Source organism: Anomaloglossus baeobatrachus, chromosome 8 (genome assembly GCF_048569485.1).
Source record: "Anomaloglossus baeobatrachus isolate aAnoBae1 chromosome 8, aAnoBae1.hap1, whole genome shotgun sequence".
NCBI classification, from domain to species: Eukaryota; Metazoa; Chordata; class Amphibia; order Anura; family Aromobatidae; genus Anomaloglossus; species Anomaloglossus baeobatrachus.
The window spans coordinates 117,212,359-117,232,358 of record NC_134360.1 but is presented as its reverse complement, the minus strand read 5'-3'; the positions used below and the strand labels follow the sequence as shown (position 1 = coordinate 117,232,358).

The following is a 20,000-nucleotide window of genomic DNA, read 5'->3' as shown; positions in this document are numbered from 1 at the left end:
AGGTTCCAGTAATCCAAGTTCTTAGTCTGCTTATCTTCAGCAAACGGTTTGCGGTCTTTCTTCTGCATAATCTTTAGAAGAGGCTTCTTTCTTGGACGACAGCTATGCAGACCAGTTTGGTGCAGTGTGTGGCATACGGTCTGACCCCTCCCCTTTAACTTCTGCAACAATGCTGGCAGCACTCATATGTATACTTTGAAAAGACAATCTCTGGATATGATACTGACCATGAGCACTCAGCTTCTTTGGTCAACCATGGCGAGGCCTGTTCTGAATGGAATCGATCTTGTTAAACCACTGTATGGTCTTGGCCACCGAGCTGCAGTTCAGTTTTAGGCTTTTTTATTCTTATAGCCTTGACCACCTTTTATGTAAACCACAACAATTTTTTCTTTTCTCTTTTTTTTCTTTTGATCCTCCAAATTCTTTGCCAAGAAGTGCCATGTTGAACTTAGTTACCACTATGAGAGTGTATGAGCGATAATACCAAATTTAACACACCTGCTCCCCATTCATACCTGAGACCTTGTAACACTAATGATGCACATGACACTGGGGAAGGAAAATGGATAATTTTTGCTATTTTCACTTAAGGAAGTACTCACTTCTGTTGACAGGTGCTTAGAAATGAATGGCTGTGTGTTATTTGGAGAGCACACAAAACTTATACTGTTATACAAGCTGTACACTGACTACTTTACATTGTATCACTGTCAGGTCTACAGTGTTGTCCCATTCAAATATATAATAAAATATTTACAAAAATGTGTGTACGTTTATATAAAAATTGATATTTATTTTAGTGGTCTTGAAACTATGATAATTTTGATTACTTATATGACATACTCCAATTATTATTATTGAGATTATATAGCGTATATACTGCACTAGTGTTTATACACCTCAAGGCCTGTTTCAAGCGTTAGCGATTCTGGTACGTATGTGCTTTTTTTTTTTTTTTCATGCATAGCAGAATTACTATTATAATCAATGGATCTGCGCACACATCAGTGATTTTTCACTGACCGTGTCTCCGTGCGGTGTACACACGTGTCTGTGATTGCCGCACGGAGACATGTCCGTTTTTTTCTGGCATCACTGATGTCCCACGGACCACACTATGGTGTGATCCGTGAAACACGTTCCAGAAAAAAAATGTGCATTAAAAATAAAAAACATTTTCCCCTCACCCATGACAGCACCACGTGAGAGAGGGATCCGCCCAGCGAGGACAGGAAACCATTCTGAAATAAAAGGGCGGTACCTCTCCCCTTCGTCAATTGGTTTCCTGTCCTTGATGGGACCTTGTTCTGGAATACGGCGGTTGAAGTAAGAAGTTTGAAGTACAGAAGCTGTATTTACCCAGCCCCGTCCGGTGTCCGGAAAAGCAGGGTGAGTCCTGCGGCGCCGTTCTTCGGGCCTGGAAGCGCCGTCCACCAGCCCTTGGGGAACCTGGTGTCTGTGCGGGGTTGTGCGGCAGGGCCCATCAGGGGTTCCGGACCGCCACTCCCCCCCCCCCCCCTTGCGCTCCCCTGCTGCCTAGGACTTCCGAATGTGGCGCACTCTGGGACGCGCGCAAGGCATGCAGGGTACAGGAGGCGTGCTTGCGTGACATCTACTGAAGAGGATGGCGGCGCCCATGCAGCAGCAGCGGCGGTGTTTCAGGGCAGATGCCCACCGTCTGGACACCGCTGGGCGCATTGAAACGGGGGGGGCACCTTTATGGGACCGGAAGGTGGAGGAGCAGCATGGGTGCTCGTACCTACATCCCAGGATGGCTTCAGAAAGGCAGCAGCACTCTCTGGAGCGCCGGCAGCATAGCCGTATGAACAGTCAACGTTCTAAGTGAAACAGACCTGCCCGGCCTCAATAGCCAGAAGGGCAAATCCTCTTGTGGCTCCACGACTTCTGCGGGACCTGTGGGTGTTCCGACGAAGCCTCCAGGACCGGTACCCTTGATCTCCTGTGGTGGGTGAGTGATCTTCGTGAATGTCATCTGCATCATTAGGTGGCTCCTAAACTCCATACGGAGTGTTCCCTGTGCAGAGAGCCGATATGGCCTGCGGGCCGAGTGTCGGAGACCCCTTGTGTGGGGCATAGATGGCAATGTCTCTGCTTCTATCTATGGATTGCTGCATGTGAGTTACAAATGTGCATATGTTATGAGGTAGCGACCACCAATATGGTAAATGGTCGCTATATGTCGCAGTGGAGAAGGTCGCTGCGATATTACACTGAAGAAGTTGCTATGGGACTTGTATTTCCACAAAGGCTTCTTTCTGCATATAAAGGGCCAGGTTCCCTTTAATAAGCCCAGTGTGCTGTGCAGGTGTGGAGAATCAGACCTCCACCTGTGGGTGTGTTCAGTCTGTTTAGGAGACTCATTGTGTGTTCTGGAGAGTGTGAGAGCAGAGCAGGGAGCTCTGGATGTATCAGCCTGTGTGGAGGCTGAACACGGGGCTCTGGAATTCAGTCTGGGTTTAGGCTGGAAGTAGTGTGCAAGCCAGGCTGGTTAGTGCTGTGGCTACTGGACCAAAGCTCTCCTGCAGTGGAGAGAGTGTCTCTGTTTTCTTGGAAGGAGCCACAGCAAGCGTTGTTCCCTGGCAGGAGCCAGTGTGTACAGACGCCACACTTCCAATAGAGACCGTATCGGACTGGAAGCCCACGGTATGTGGTTGTGCTATGTTTTTGCTGTAAGCCAGGAGAGGCCTGTTATGTTTAATGTTTGCCATTTATGACACGTTTTTCATAACCGGCTGCGATTTTTTATGGAGATACTGTGTCGTCCTGTGACCTTGCCTATGCCTACCTGAGCTAATCCTCACAATGTATTGCTATATGGTTGGTAGCAGCCCCTTCCTTTGTGACAATTCATCAGCGGCAGCCTCCGCGGTTGGCAACAACACCCCTATGACATACAGCATAAGTTGGGGTCCATGCCTACAGATTGACATGTACACGGTGACAGCTCTGTCTTAACAGCTGTCACTAACAGTGGGGACTCGTTACTGTCAGTTACGACACTCACTCTCCAGGTCCCATGTGCACGCTCCTGTATGCACGCACTTGTGGGAAACATCAGCAGGAATTCTGAAGCCGGCTATTGCCAAATCCCTGCACGGCCCGTGATTTTCAGGATCTGGCTACAAACTATTGTAGATCAGCTGAAGGATACAACTCCTCGGGAGTATATCTTTTTCTAAACTTACCACTGCTGCAGGGAGCAGCGGCTTTCTTGCAGAGTCGTCAGCCGATGCTATCAGGCCGGGAGCCCGTTGTGCAGGATTGTCTAATCTGGCTGGAATGGCATTATGGTTGAAGGGCTGTCCCATATGCCTGCAAACCAAGCATAAATTCTGTTCAGGGCCTTATGTCGATCTGCTCCTTTTGGTGAACAGCTGGAAGATGCGTTGGAGAACGTATCCGACGCCAAGCAGCCCTTCCAAAGGTTATCCCTTTTGTTCCAGCAGAGTAGATACTCAAGGTGTCAGAATAGGCCCTGGGGGCACTCTGCCATGCCATCATGTCTCTAAGACACACTATATCCCTGCGGGGCACTATGATATTGTGCTTACCGGCGGCTCCATGGGGCCTGTTCCACTCCAGGGCTCTCCAATAGCAAATCCTGTCTGCCAAACAGCAACAAAAAAAACCCCAAAAAACAGAAAAGGAAAACCCTTAGGAAGATATTTCGAAGGGGACATCATTCTCTCCTTGCCAGTCAAGACTTACCTGCTTTGGTGGACGTCCATAGGCAACCTGTCTGTGGGGTTCCTGGCTACCTCGGCATCTGAAGGTGGTCACTGCTGATGCCAGCCGGTACGGCCGGGGATGCTCTCCTCCAGGTGCAGATATCCCTGGGCTGGTGGTCAGCGCAGGAAGCAGCACAGCTCTCACACCTCCTGACGCTAGGGTCTGAAGAACGAGCACTAAATTCCCTTTGCCCCCCCCTCCAGGGTCAGCTCGTTTGGTTGCTGTCAGTCACTCAATCTACCGTCTCCTTCCTGAAACGCTGTGGGGGGGGGGGGGTTGGCACGATTCTCCATCCCTCATTCTGGCATCTTATGGTCTTTACTGGGCGGGACAGAATCCCCCTCGGCTCTACACTTCACAGGATTCTGAATGCCAATGTTCGTTCCATGGTCGTGGTAAACTTGTGGCCTTGGATGTGTGAGCTTGTGGGTTTGAATCCCGATGGGCCATTCCTGTAATTGGCAGCTTACCTCAGGTGCCAATAACCGCGTCAAGGGGAATGATCCCTGAATCCGCGGATCTTTTCAACGGTAGTGGCTCTGTGGAGAATACCACGGAGGGACCTGTTTCCTCCAGGCTAAACTGGCATATAGACCTCTTGTTCCATGATCCCAGCAGTCCGGCCCTTGCGGTGAATGCACTTCCATTCCATGGACCTTCGGAATAGCCTCTGCCCTTCCCCCTGTTGTCATGCTCTCGATGGTTCTCCAAGAGCTTGGGGAAGCTCGGGCGAGGTTCCTTCCCCTCGCCCCCTTCTGGCCCTTCCTTCCCCTCGCCCCCTTCTGGCCCAAGGGGCCATGGCTCTCTCTCCTGAGGACAATGTCTGTCCCGGATCCTGGGGTTCTGCCAGGGATTCCGGACCTGTTAGTGCAGTAACCTGTGTTCCTCGTGCAGGAAAAGGGTTTTTTTCATTTCACAGCTTAGAACTTGAGAGGTTGTTGCTGATGCGCAAGGGTTCTCCTCGGACCCGGTCTCTTCCTTGCTGCAGAGCCATAAACCGGTTACCACTACACTCTATGGGAGAGGGTGGCAAAAGTTCCCCTTCTTTTTAATTGGTCCCTTGGGTATGAGTTCCTATTCCATGCACATTGGCATTCTTGCAGACGTGGTTGCTCTAGGATTCTCAGTGTACACTCTAGGGGTTCCTGTTCTGCCCTAGGAACCTTATCCATTGGAAAACTGGCAGCAAACCGGTGGGTTCAAGGTTATTGGGTTTGTGAGTTCCTGCCTGAAAGTTCCACCGGGGGATCAAATTAGGGTTGGACGCCCTCACGAGTCCTCCCTTTGAACCTCTTGCCAAAAAAAAAAAAAAATGTCCCTGACGCTACTGACATTGGAAACTATTTTGCTCTGGGCCTTGGCGTTCGCTCGCAGAATTAGTTCTTACGCGCCTTATGGGTAGTACAGCCCTACGCTTAGTTGTTTAACGATAGGCCGGGTAATGTGTTCATAGGACCCTTTCTCCCAATGGTCGCCTCTCGATTCCATAGCACGCAGGGTATAATCCTCCCTCCTTTTGCGGCCATCCTACAAATACCGGGGTACAACAGATTCATACGTTGGAGGTTCATAGGGCCCTGCTTCTCTACATCTCAGTGACACATAGTGTGGGGAAAACACAGTCCTTTTTCATAGCCCTGTCTGTAGTAGAAAAGTCTCTGGGTGTGAAACTGCACTATCTCTAGGTGGATTAGGGAGGCCATTGCTTAGCCTACTCATCTAGTGGGGCTGCCTTCCCTGAGGGCTTAAGGGCCCATTCCACCGGTGCGGTGTCGCCCTCCGGGGCTGAGAAGACGCAGGTATCTATTGACCGGATTTGTAGGACCGCTACCTGGTCTTCAGATTCTCCTTTTTCTTCCGTCACTATCGGTTGGATCTATCCTCCTCGGCTGATCTCTCGTTTTGTAGAAAGGTGCTTGAGACGTTGGTCCCTCCCTAATACGTTATTCTCTGGAAATCTCTCACGTGGTGCTGTCATGGGTGAGGGGAAAACACCTCGGTTACTTACCGGTAGCCGGTTTTTCCAGAACCCATGACAGCACCCATATAATCCCTCCCTTTTCATCCTTAGTGTGCACTATTTTGGGTGTGCATGTGTGTGTTATAGTTGGTGATAGAGTTAAGTTCTAACGTTTGTTGGAGGTCCTCTCAATTCTCGGTAATCAACTGACGAAGGGGAGAGGTACCGCCCTTTTATTTCAGAATGGTTTCCTGTCCTCGCTGGGCGGATCCCTCTCTCACGTGGTGCTGTCATGGGTTCTGGAAAAACCGGCTACCGGTAAGTAACCGAGGTGTTTTCAACTCACCCGACTCCAGCGGTGCTCTCTGCAGCTTCCTGCCTGGTTCATTATGGCATGCATAAGCTATTCATGAATGCAGCCAGAGCTGACCCGAAAGTAGCTGCAGAGAGCGGTGGGCGGATGCTGCAGGGCCGAGGAGTTCAGCACCACGGACAGCAGGAGCATGACAGGTGAGTAAAGTCCATGTGCAATCACGGATTGCACATGGACAATCACCGTGTGCTGTCAATCACGGCACATGGAGGGACATAAGCGTTTTTTGCACGTCAGTAAAGAACATTTCTTTTTTTACTGATATGTGAAACAGGCCTAAAGTAGGGGTCTCAAACTCAGCTGGGTGTATGGGCCGCATATAGAAAAAAATTAAGTGACCGCATTCTTTGCATGGCAAAGTGACATTTTTAATGAATTCATGTTTTGTTTTTTTTTCTATACATCTTGGATCACTTTTTTGCACATTTTTTGCTTGTTTAGTATAACAAACCTGCACTTTTTTTCATTAGTTAAGTTTATACAGTACAGAACAAAAGTTTGGACACACCTCATTCAAAGAGTTTTCTGTATTTTCATGACTCTGAAAATTGTAGCTTCACATTAAAGGCATCAAAACTATGAATTAACACATGTGGAATGAAATACTTAACAAAAAAGTGTGACACATCTGATATGTCTTTATATTCTAGGTTCTTCAAAGTAGCCACCTTTTGCTTTGATTACTGCTTTGCACACTCTTGGCATTCTCTTGATGAGCTTCAAGAGGTAGTCAACGGAATTGATCTTCCAACAGTCTTGAAGGAGTTCCCAGAGATGCTTAGCACTTGTTGGCCCTTTTGCCTTCACGCTGCGGTCCAGATCACCCCAAACCATCTCAATTGGGTTCAGGTCTGGTGACTGTGGAGGCCAGGTCATCTGGCATAGCACCCAATCACTCTCCTTCTTAATAGAATATCCCTTACACAGCCTGGAATTGTGTTTGGGGTCATTGTCCTGTTGAAAAATAAATTATGGTACAACTAAACGCAAAACGGATCGAATAGCATGCCACTGCAAGATGCTGTGGTAGCCATGCTGGTTCAGTATGCCTTAAATTTTGAATAAATCCCCAACAGTCGATAAGAAGGGGGGAGGGAACCACCTGACGGATCTTAATGATCCATTAATAGAAACAAAAAGGGATCACCTTAACACACCCAAATTAGACATGGAGCTAAGAGAAAAGACGGTGTGCAAAAAGCCAGGGATACACCTGTATAAATGTGCAAAAGGTCTTTATTTATAAAGCAAACATTTATGTGGACACAAACATGTTAAAACCACTTAAAAAAGCATATGGAGCCTGTATGAACTGTGTTTATCCCCTGTAAGGGATAAAACATCCCCCTGGCACAATAAAAGGTCACAAGGTTAACCTAGTAGGGCTGCATGCAATACATAAGAGATCCTAGTGGTAAAGCATTATAGTTGATATAAGCATATTGGATTAAATAACAAATACATTTGCACAAGGTAGAACAGCCGCCAGAGCAACATGAACCATAGTATCAGTACAAAGTATCAGCATAGGTAGCAGCCAAAGTAGTACAAGGGACCCTAGGATCACCAATTTACCAGCCCATACTGGAGACACCAAGAATCAGAGTCCAAATAATAGCCAGGGTGGGGTAGGAAAGTCCCCACGCGTATCGCTGTCACCTGGGACAGCTTCGTCAGGGGTAGGATGTGCCCACATAGAGGGCTGGGGTTTAAATAACCCAACAAATTATCGTGACAGCTGTTTGAAAGCCCACCTGATAGTTGAAAACGCCGCGTTCAGCATGTCCCCGGCGTCCCGGAAGTCACATGCACGCCAGCGTCCAATCAGGAAGAGGGAAGGGATTATTGGGTGTTTTCGGGTACCGCGCATGCGCGGGACTCCGAAAACATGGCGGCCGCCATGTAAGGAGACAGAAGAGCTTATAGGTTCCGTTTTTTGGAGAAGAGGATGTTTTGTATCAGAAATACAGTGAGTAGGTCCCCTTTCAAAATATCAGATATGTGTAGAGTAGAGTCACCACAAAATACATAAAACAAGAAATACAGATAATTTTGAATGGTGTCTATATCTTTCAAGAAAAAACCGTCATAGATAATTATTAAGGGATCATATACTGTAAACCGTGGAAAAACCCTTTAAAATTTCACTTTTAATTACATAAGATTAAAATAGATATCCCAAAATGAAAATACACACACATGTATACATACAAATACAGGAAAAAAGTGCTGCAGTGCAGAATGGGAGTGGTCGACACCCCTACACTTCTCCCTACCTAGCCTGCGGAGGTTGGCACCCTAGGTTACGCAATGGCGCCCCCGCTCACCGTCGGCTTACCCTCCTCTCCCTGCACTAAATTATAGGTGCAACTAATCTGGGAGTATAGGAGTGCTCAAAACGGATATTTCTGCACTGCAAAGAATATCACAAAAATGCAAAAATAATAGGATGTCAGGGGTAGAACCTGTTGACATCTGGCACATATGTGAGTATGACTCTACAGGAATGAGGTATAATATCAAGACAGGCTATGTCGTGCAAGATGCTTGGGACAAAGTTCAAAAAACCCCCGAAAAAAGTCTATCAGAGGACAAAGTGCAGCAGTGTTAATGTGACAAAAAAGGGGGCCTTTATGCACATATACTAGTTGTCCTGTACACATTCCACTCAATAATGGCATATGAATGGACTCATGTCTACAGTGCTAGGCAGATCGCAACCGAAAAAATGAACAGGCGGCTCTATCAAGCCTTGCATCAGCCTGCTCCCACCAATATCAGACTATAATATTTCGGCAGCGGACAAATGGCTCCCCAAGCAGCACATAACTAGTAGTCCTCAGACATAGCCCGCCAACAATAGTGTCTATATCTTTCCCATTTACAATTCTCTCTAATCTGGGCCCATGTAATCCAGAATGTATAAGAAATTGCCAAAAAGATCTATCTATATATATAGTGGGATCACCAGGGAAAGGTGAACACCCCTAATTGGTGGAATAGGGACCCCCCCCACATATAATTTACATGCAAAAATACATTCATTTTCTTTTTCTTTTCAAGGCCCAGACCAAAGGAAGTTATAACTGTAAAATAGAGACATTTGTGGAATTTATCAATACTCCCAACACCATCTGAGGTCACCCAGAGTCCTAAGGAGAGGGAACAACATCACCTCTGTTTATAGAAACCCGTAAAAAGAAGGTCCTCATTAATACCATGTGGGGCAAGACAATTCAGTTGAAAAATCCAGGCCGATTCGCGTCTAAGAAGATCCAAGGTGGTATTACCACCTCTGATGTTGATTTTGATTTTTTCCAGTCCAAGGATCCTTATATTAGATGTCCGCCCGCCATGTTCCTTTAGAAAATGCATAGCCACTGATGATATCGTTTTTCCTTTTTCCAGATCCGTTTTCGCTGTTCCAATAGTAGATAGATGCTGCTGTGTCCGTTTTCGGAGCTCTTGTCCCGTTTGTCCGACATATATTTTGGGACATCCGCAAATCAGTCCATAGACCAAATTCTTGGTCCTACAATTGAAAAAGCCCCGAGGTCTCTGTAAGGATGGAAACATGGTACAAAAAATTAGATCTCTAGCTAGCATGAGGGGGCAAATACTGCAATTTCCGCATGGATAGGAACCTTCAACAGAAAAAACCCCATCCGTTCTTTTTGTGGGTATGCAAAAATGACTAGCTGTAAGGCAGTCCTTAAGATTTCTAGCCCTCCTAGCCACCATGCCCGCCACATCAGAGATATGTTTAGTTAGGGCTTGTTCACTTTGCAAGATCCCCCAATTTTTCTGCAATATACGGCGTAGCTCTGACCACTGATTATTATAGACAGTAATGATACTAGTCTTATATTCTGCTCTATTTTGATCTTGTTTAGCCAGTACATCTCTCCTTTCCCTAGAGGCAGAGTGTTGAAAGGCCTGAGAAATTACCTTTTTGGGATATCCTCTTGCCAAAAATCTTTTAGTCAAATCTTGGGATTGTGTGTAGAAATCTTCCTCCCTGCTGCAATTCCTTCGGAGACGAAGGAATTGGCCCTTCGGGATTCCTTTACGTTGGTGCGCTGGGTGAAAACTTGAATAGTGCAAAAGACTATTTGTTGAGGTCGGTTTCCGGAAAAGATCCATTACAATTCTTGAATTCAGCGAGGAAATTTTCAAATCCAGAAAATCAACTGTGATAAGTGATAGATGGGATGTGAGAAAAATATTAAGTGAGTTATTGTTCAGTTCCGTAATAAACTCCTCACAATCCCCCCACGACCCAGTCCACAGCATCAAGACATCATCCAGATATCTAAACCACCTGTAAACGAGTCTTCCATAGTTGGTCATATTCCGGACTCTCGTCTCCTCCCACCACCCAAGAAAGATGCCAATGTAAGAGGGGGCACAGCGCGCCCCCATCGCGGTCCCTGACACCTGCTTATAAAAGACCCTGTCGAACACAAAATAGTTCAAATTAAGGATCATAGACAGCAGGTTCAACAGGAATTCATCATGTTCTCTAGATCCCGTACTATTCTTGGACAAAAAATATGAAACCGCCCCCACACCTAAATCATGTCTGATATTGGTGTAAAGGGACTCTACGTCCATAGTTACCAAAATAGTACCTTCTGGGATGTCGAGATCTTCTAATCGTGTGATGAGGTCCGCCGAGTCCCTGATGTAGGAGTCCAACTGAAGGGCAATGGGCTGTAAATAGAAATCCAGGTAAAGACATGGCTGCTCAAGAATCCCTCCTATTCCAGCAACAATAGGTCTACCTGGTGGGTTAATGAATGATTTATGCACCTTCGGGAGCATATAGAAGGTTGGAGTCGTTGGATACTTGACCGTGAGGAATTCAAGTTCCCTTTTGGTAATAATTCCTTGATGATGTGCGTGAGTCAGGAGGCGGTCCATCTTAGATTTAAAGATCAAGGTGGGGTCAGAAGGGAGAGGTTGGTAAATATCTCGGTTAGACAGTTGGCGTTTAGCCTCATCAATGTACATCTTCACAGGCCATAGGACAATGTTGCCCCCTTTATCTGCCTCTTTTATTACTAGGTCCTTATTCTCTCTAAGGTTCCGTAAAGCTCTTTTTTCCTCAACAGAGATGTTATTCTGTCTGTTGTTATCTATTTTGAGGGCACGTATGTCTCTACAGACGGAATCAAAAAAGATCTGGACCACAGGAAAGAGAGAGAGGCGGGGGGTAACTTGCGAGGGCAGTCTGCCCGGGAAACTTCTCTTACCCTGGGGGTCATTTTGCTCCTCCATCAGATCAAGTAATGTCTGGAAGGCCAATTGTTCATCCTGGGGCAGGGAATCCACCAACTGGGGTTTTTGGTAAAGAAGCTTAAAGTTAATTTGTCTGCAAAACAAATAGACGTCTTTAATGAAAACAAATTTGTCTAAGTTGTTCATGGGTGAAAATGATAATCCCCTAGAGAGGATATTCTCCTCAATAGCACTAATTTCATACTTAGACAAATTAATAATTTTCAAATTACCTCCATTACTGTTGTTGTCCACTACTTCCTTTTCCGATTCCCCCCCGCGTTTGTGGGGTGACCAAGCAGTTCTCCTTATTCCACTTATGAGGTTTATGTCCCCTCCTTCTGCCCCTCCTGTGTCGTTTTCTAGATCGCTTGGATCCGAAGATAAAAAATCTTCACTAGATGAAGCCTGATTGGTGGTGTTGGGAATATGAGATTCCTGTCTCCTATTTCTCAATTTGGACCTACTATTGCCCCTATGGTTCCACTTATACACCTGTCCTGTCTGGAAATCCTTCTGATCCCTTGATAGTTTACTCTTTTTCCTCCTAATAATCTCTTTTTCAAATTGATCAATAATACCCTTCAGTTTATTCTGAAAAGGACTCACCAAAGTGGTTTGGTCAAAACTCCTCAGTTTGGTTTCCCTGGTACTAATTTCTTCTTTTATAGAGGTAAGGAGCTCACGATCATGCATAATAAGCATATCCAGAATGATAGCAGAGCATTTGGCCAGGCCTGCCTCCCAAGTTTTCCTGAAGTCAGGGTCCGTCTCCCAGGCAGGGAAAATCTGGACTCTCAGTCCCCTTGGAGTGATACCCAATCTTTTGTAATGCTCCAAGCTTTTTAAATTATACCAAACTTTAGTTAGATTTTTATGTTGCTTAATCAGTTCTTCACTGAGCTTATCAAACCCATTTTCACTATTTACAATATTATCAGTCTGGTCAGGGGTACAAACATCAAAAACATCCACAGTTTGAAGGGACCAGGCGTTAATCCTTTCCTCTAAATTCATAACTGCTGTCAAGGAAGACCTTAATATGAGAAATATAAGATAAATATCAGATAAGCAATCGGTGTGCCAACACTCCAGAAGAACACCCTAAAGAAAGGTGTTATAGAGCACAAATCGATAAGAAGGGGGGAGGGCACCACCTGAGGGATCTTAATGATCCATTAATAGAAACTCACAAGGTTAACCTAGTAGGGCTGCATGCAATACATAAGAGATCCTAGTGGTAAAGCATTATAGTTGATATAAGCATATTGGATTAAATAACAAATACATTTGCACAAGGTAGAACAGCCGCCAGATCAACATGAACCATAGTATCAGTACAAAGTATCAGCATAGGTAGCAGCCAAAGTAGTACAAGGGACCCTAGGATCACCAATTTACCAGCCCATACTGGAGACACCAAGAATCAGAGTCCAAATAATAGCCAGGGTGGGGTAGGAAAGTCCCCACGGGTATCGCTGTTACCTGGGACAGCTTCGTCAGGGGTAGGATGTGCCCACATAGAGGGCTGGGGTTTAAATAACCCAACAAATTATCGTGACAGCTGTTTGAAAGCCCATCTGATAGTTGAAAACGCCGCGTTCAGCATGTCCCCGGCGTCCCGGAAGTCACATGCACGCCAGCGTCCAATCAGGAAGAGGGAAGGGATTATTGGGTGTTTTCGGGTACCGCGCATGCGCGGGACTCCGAAAACATGGCGGCCACCATGTAAGGAGACAGAAGAGCTCTTATGTCTCTTTACATGGCGGCCGCCATGTTTTCGGAGTCTCGCGCATGCGCGGTACCCGAAAACACCCAATAATCCCTTCCCTCTTCCTGATTGGACCCTGGCGTGCATGTGACTTCCAGGACGCCGGGGACATGCTGAACGCGGCGTTTTCAACTATCAGATGGGCTTTCAAACAGCTGTCACGATAATTTGTTGGGTTATTTAAACCCCAGCCCTCTATGTGGGCACATCCTACCCCTGACGAAGCTGTCCCAGGTGACAGCGATACCCGTGGGGACTTTCCTACCCCACCCTGGCTATTATTTGGACTCTGATTCTTGGTGTCTCCAGTATGGGCTGGTAAATTGGTGATCCTAGGGTCCCTTGTACTACTTTGGCTGCTACCTATGCTGATACTTTGTACTGATACTATGGTTCATGTTGATCTGGCGGCTGTTCTACCTTGTGCAAATGTATTTGTTATTTAATCCAATATGCTTATATCAACTATAATGCTTTACCACTAGGATCTCTTATGCATTGCATGCAGCCCTACTAGGTTAACCTTGTGACCTTTTATTGTGCCAGGGGGATGTTTTATCCCTTACAGGGGATAAACACAGTTCATATAGGCTCCATATGCCTTTTTAAGTGGTTTTAACATGTTTGTGTCCACATAAATGTTTGCTTTATAAATAAAGACCTTTTGCACATTTATACAGGTGTATCCCTGGCTTTTTGCACACCGTCTTTTCTCTTAGCTCCAAATCCCCAACAGTGTCACCAGACAAGCACCCCCACACCATCACACCTCCTCCTCCATGCTTCACGATGGGAACCAGCCATGTAGAGTCCATCCGTTCACCTTTTCTGCGTCGCAGAAAGACACGGTGGTTGGATCCAAAGATCTCAAATTTGGACTCATCACACCAAAGCACAGATTTCCACTGGTCTAATGTCCATTCCTTGTGTTTTTTAGCCCAAACAAGTCTCTTTTGCTTGTTGCCTGTCCTTAGCAGTGGTTTCCTAGCATCTATTTTACCATGAAGGTCTGCTGCATAGTCTCCTCTTAACTGCTGTTCTAGAGATGTGTCTGCTGCTAGAACTGTGTGTGGCATTGAACTGGTCTCTAATCTGAGCTGCTGTTAACCTGTGATTTCTGAGGCTGGTGACTCAGATAAACTTATAATCTGCAGCAGAGGTGACTCCTGGTCTTCCTTTCCTGGGGCGGTCCTCATGTGAGCCAGTTTCTTTGTAGCATTTGATGGTTTTTGCCACTGCACTTGGGGACACTTCCAAAGTTTTCCCAGTTTTTCGGACTGTCTGACCTTTATTTCTTAAAGTAATGATAGCCACTCGTTTTTCTTTACTTAGCTGCTTTTTTCTTGCCATAATACAAATTCTAACAGTCTATTCAGTAGGATTATCAGCTGTGTATCCACCAGACTTCTACACAACACAACTGATGGTCCCAATCCCATTTATAAGGCAAGAAATCCCAATTATTAAACCTGAGGGCACACCTGTGAAGTGAAAACAATATCCGGTGACTACCTCTTGAAGCTAATCAAGAGAATCCCAAGAGTGTGCAAAGCAGTAATCAAAGCAAAAGGTGGCTACTTTAAAGAACCTAGAATATAAGACATATTTTCAGTTGTTTCACACTTTTTTGTTAAGAATTTCATTCCACATGTGATCCACATGTGTTAATTCATAGTTTTGATGCCTTCAATGTGAATCTACAATTTTCAGTCATGAAAATAAAGAAAACTATTTGAATGAGAAGGTGTGTCCAAACCTTTGGGCTGTAGAGAGTGTGTGTGTGTGTGTGTGTGTGTGTATGTATGTATGTATGTATGTATGTATGTATGTATGTGTGTATGTATGTGTATAATATAAAATATTATATGAAAAAAAAAGCAACAGTCGCACACGGTGAGAAACCACAATAAATTCTACGTACTATTTTTGGAGTTATTTAGAATATTAAAATGGCCATTGTAATACTAGCCCAGCATCTCTTCACGGCACCCTCCTTTGCTGGGTCCTACGCTAAGCTGCATCTTTCCTGGGTTTTAAAAATCTACAAGATCAGCAGGTGAACACAAAAAAGGCTAATTAAGCTGCCAGGTGCTAGAGTGCAAATCCAGCAAAACAGAGCATCACTCCCTGTTACATGCAACATATAATGAAAACAGAATGAAAATGCCGGTTTCCCATACTGGTACTAACTTGACTTCAAACTGGCAGCACATAGAATATATATATATATATATATATATATATATATATATATATATATATATATATATATATATATATATATATAATATAGAGATGTATATAGATAGAGAGATCTAGAGATCTAGAGATCTGGAGAGAGGGAGAAAGAGAGAGATCTAGAGAGAGAGATCTAGAGAGAGAGGGAGAGAAAGATCTAGAGATCTAGTGATAAAGATCTCGAGGTAGAGGTAGGTAGAGGTAGAGAGGTAGCGGTAGAGAGGTAGAGGTAGAGATAGACAGACAGAGATAGACAGAGACAGAGAGAGACAGAGACAGACAGAGAGAGACAGAGACAGACAGAGAGAGACAGAGACAGAGAGAGACAGAGAGAGACAGAGAGAGACAGAGAGAGACAGAGAGAGACAGAGAGAGACAGAGAGAGACAGAGAGAGACAGAGACAGAGAGAGACAGACAGAGACAGAGAGAGACAGACAGAGACAGACAGAGACAGACAGAGACAGAGATAGAGAGAGACAGACAGAGATAGAGAGAGACAGAGATAGAGAGAGACAGATATAGACAGAGACAGAGAGAGACAGAGAGAGAGACAGAGATAGAGAGAGACAGAGATAGAGAGAGACAGAGATAGACAGAGATAGACAGAGACAGAGATAGACAGAGACAGAGATAGACAGAGATAGACAGAGATAGACAGAGATAGACAGAGATAGACAGAGACAGAGAGAGACAGAGATAGAGAGAGACAGAGATAGAGAGAGACAGACAGAGACAGACAGAGACAGAGATAGACAGAGATAGAGATAGACAGCCAGAGATAGACAGACAGAGATAGACAGAGACAGAGATAGAGATTGACCGAGATAGACAGAGACAGAGATAGACAGAGATAGACAGAGACAGACAGAGATAGAGATAGACAGAGATAGAGATAGACAGAGATAGAGATAGACAGAGACAGAGATAGACAGAGACAGAGATAGACAGAGACAGAGATAGACAGAGACAGAGATAGACAGAGACAGAGATAGACAGAGACAGAGATAGACAGAGACAGAGATAGACAGAGACAGAGACAGACATAGACAGACAGAGACAGAGATAGACAGAGACAGAGATAGACAGAGACAGAGATAGACAGAGACAGAGATAGACAGAGACAGAGATAGACAGAGATAGAGAGAGACAGGGATAGAGAGAGACAGGGATAGACAGAGACAGAGATAGACAGAGATAGAGAGAGACAGAGACAGAGATAGACAGAGACAGAGATAGACAGAGACAGAGATAGACAGAGACAGAGATAGACAGAGACAGAGATAGACAGAGATAGAGAGAGACAGAGATAGAGAGAGACAGGGATAGACAGAGACAGAGATAGACAGATAGAGAGAGACAGGGATAGAGAGAGACAGGGATAGACAGAGACAGAGATAGACAGAGACAGAGATAGACAGAGACAGAGATAGACAGAGACAGAGATAGACAGAGACAGAGATAGACAGAGACAGAGATAGACAGAGACAGAGATAGACAGAGACAGAGATAGACAGAGACAGGGATAGACAGAGATAGAGATAGACCGAGATAGACAGAGACAGGGATAGACAGAGATAGACAGAGACAGAGAGAGACAGACAGAGATAGACAGAGATAGACAGAGACAGAGAGAGACAGGGATAGACAGAGACAGGGATAGACAGAGACAGGGATAGACAGAGACAGGGATAGACAGAGACAGGGATAGACAGAGACAGGGATAGACAGAGACAGGGATAGACAGAGACAGGGATAGACAGAGACAGGGATAGACAGAGACAGGGATAGACAGAGACAGGGATAGACAGAGACAGGGATAGACAGAGACAGGGATAGACAGAGACAGGGATAGACAGAGACAGGGATAGACAGAGACAGGGATAGACAGAGACAGGGATAGACAGAGACAGGGATAGACAGAGATAGACAGAGACAGAGATAGACAGAGACAGAGATAGACAGAGACAGACAGAGACAGACAGAGATAGACAGAGATAGAGATAGACAGAGATAGAGATAGACAGAGATAGAGATAGACAGAGACAGAGATAGACAGAGACAGAGATAGACAGAGACAGAGATAGACAGAGACAGAGATAGACAGAGACAGAGATAGACAGAGACAGAGACAGACATAGACAGACAGAGACAGAGATAGACAGAGACAGAGATAGACAGAGACAGAGATAGACAGAGACAGAGATAGACAGAGACAGAGATAGACAGAGATAGAGAGAGACAGGGATAGAGAGAGACAGGGATAGACAGAGACAGAGATAGACAGAGATAGAGAGAGACAGAGAGAGAGAGAGACAGGGATAGACAGAGACAGAGATAGACAGAGACAGAGATAGACAGAGACAGAGATAGACAGAGACAGAGATAGACAGAGACAGAGATAGACAGAGACAGAGATAGACAGAGACAGGGATAGACAGAGATAGAGACAGAGATAGAGACAGAGATAGAGACAGAGATAGAGACAGAGATAGAGACAGAGATAGAGACAGAGATAGACAGAGACAGACAGAGACAGACAGAGACAGACAGAGACAGACAGAGACAGACAGAGACAGAGATAGACAGAGATAGACAGAGACAGACAGAGACAGACAGAGACAGACACAGACAGAGACAGAGACAGACAGAGACAGACAGAGACAGGGATAGACAGAGACAGGGATAGACAGAGACAGGGATAGACAGAGACAGACAGAGACAGAGACAGACAGAGACAGAGACAGACAGAGACAGAGATAGACAGAGACAGAGATAGACAGAGATAGACAGAGATAGACAGAGAGAGACAGAGAGAGACAGAGAGAGACAGAGAGAGACAGAGAGAGACAGAGAGATACAGAGACAGAGAGATACAGAGACAGAGAGATACAGAGACAGAGAGATACAGAGACAGAGAGATACAGAGACAGAGAGATACAGAGACAGAGAGATACAGAGACAGAGATAGAGATAGACAGAGATAGACAGAGATAGACAGAGATAGACAGAGACAGACAGAGATAGACAGAGAGATACAGAGACAGAGAGATACAGAGAGATACAGAGACAGAGAGATACAGAGACAGAGAGATACAGAGACAGAGATAGACAGAGATAGAGATAGACAGAGATAGACAGAGATAGACAGAGACAGAGATAGACAGACAGAGATAGACAGAGACAGACAGAGATAGACAGAGAGATACAGAGACAGAGAGATACAGAGACAGAGAGATACAGAGACAGAGAGATACAGAGACAGAGAGATACAGAGACAGAGATAGACAGAGATAGAGAGAGACAGAGATAGAGAGAGACAGAGATAGAGAGAGACAGAGATAGACAGAGACAGAGATAGACAGAGACAGACAGAGACAGACAGAGATAGAGATAGAGATAGACAGAGATAGAGACAGACAGAGATAGACAGAGATAGTCAGAGACAGAGATAGTCAGAGACAGAGATAGACAGAGATAGAGATAGACAGAGACAGGGATAGACAGAGACAGGGATAGACAGAGACAGGGATAGACAGAGACAGGGATAGACAGAGACAGAGATAGACAGAGATAGACAGAGATAGACAGAGACAGACAGAGACAGAGATAGACAGAGACAGACAGACAGACAGAGACAGACAGAGACAGACAGAGAGACAGAGACAGACAGAGACAGAGATAGAGACAGAGACAGGGATAGACAGGGATAGACAGGGATAGACAGAGATAGACAGAGACAGACAGAGACAGACAGAGACAGACAGAGACAGACAGAGACAGACAGAGACAGACAGAGACAGACAGAGAGAGATAGAGACAGAGACAGAGATAGAGACAGAGACAGGGATAGACAGGGATAGACAGGGATAGACAGAGACAGACAGAGACAGACAGAGACAGACAGAGACAGACAGAGACAGACAGAGAGAGATAGAGACAGAGATAGACAGAGACAGAGATAGACAGAGACAGAGACAGACAGAGACCGACAGAGACAGACAGACAGAGAGAGATATAGACAGAGACAGAGATAGACAGAGACAGAGACAGAGATAGAGACAGAGACAGGGATAGACAGAGACAGAGAGACAGAGAAAGAGATAGACAGAGACAGGGATAGACAGAGACAGAGATAGACAGACAGAGACAGACAGAGACAGACAGAGAGATATAGACAGAGACAGAGACAGAGATAGAGACAGGGATAGACAGAGACAGAGATAGACAGAGAAAGAGATAGACAGAGACAGGGATAGACAGAGACAGAGATAGACAGAGAAAGAGATAGACAGAGACAGAGATAGACAGAGATAGACAGACAGAGACAGACAGACAGAGAGAGACAGACAGAGACAGACAGACAGACAGAGACAGAGACAGAGATAGACAGAGATAGACAGAGACAGACAGAGACAGACAGAGACAGAGACAGACAGAGACAGGGATAGACAGAGACAGGGATAGACAGAGACAGGGATAGACAGAGACAGGGATAGACAGAGACAGGGATAGACAGAGACAGGGATAGACAGAGACAGAGATAGACAGAGACAGGGATAGACAGAGACAGAGATACAGAGACAGAGATAGACAGAGATAGACAGAGATAGACAGAGATAGACAG

The 20,000-nt window shown here is 45.4% G+C and overlaps 1 protein-coding gene across 4 annotated transcripts in view; it reads left to right on the top strand.

The window, feature by feature from the left end:
- Positions 1 to 20,000, top strand: part of UCHL5 (ubiquitin C-terminal hydrolase L5) — a 578,874-nt gene that overhangs the window by 410,224 nt on the left and 148,650 nt on the right. The gene's annotated exons all lie outside the window — the stretch shown is intronic.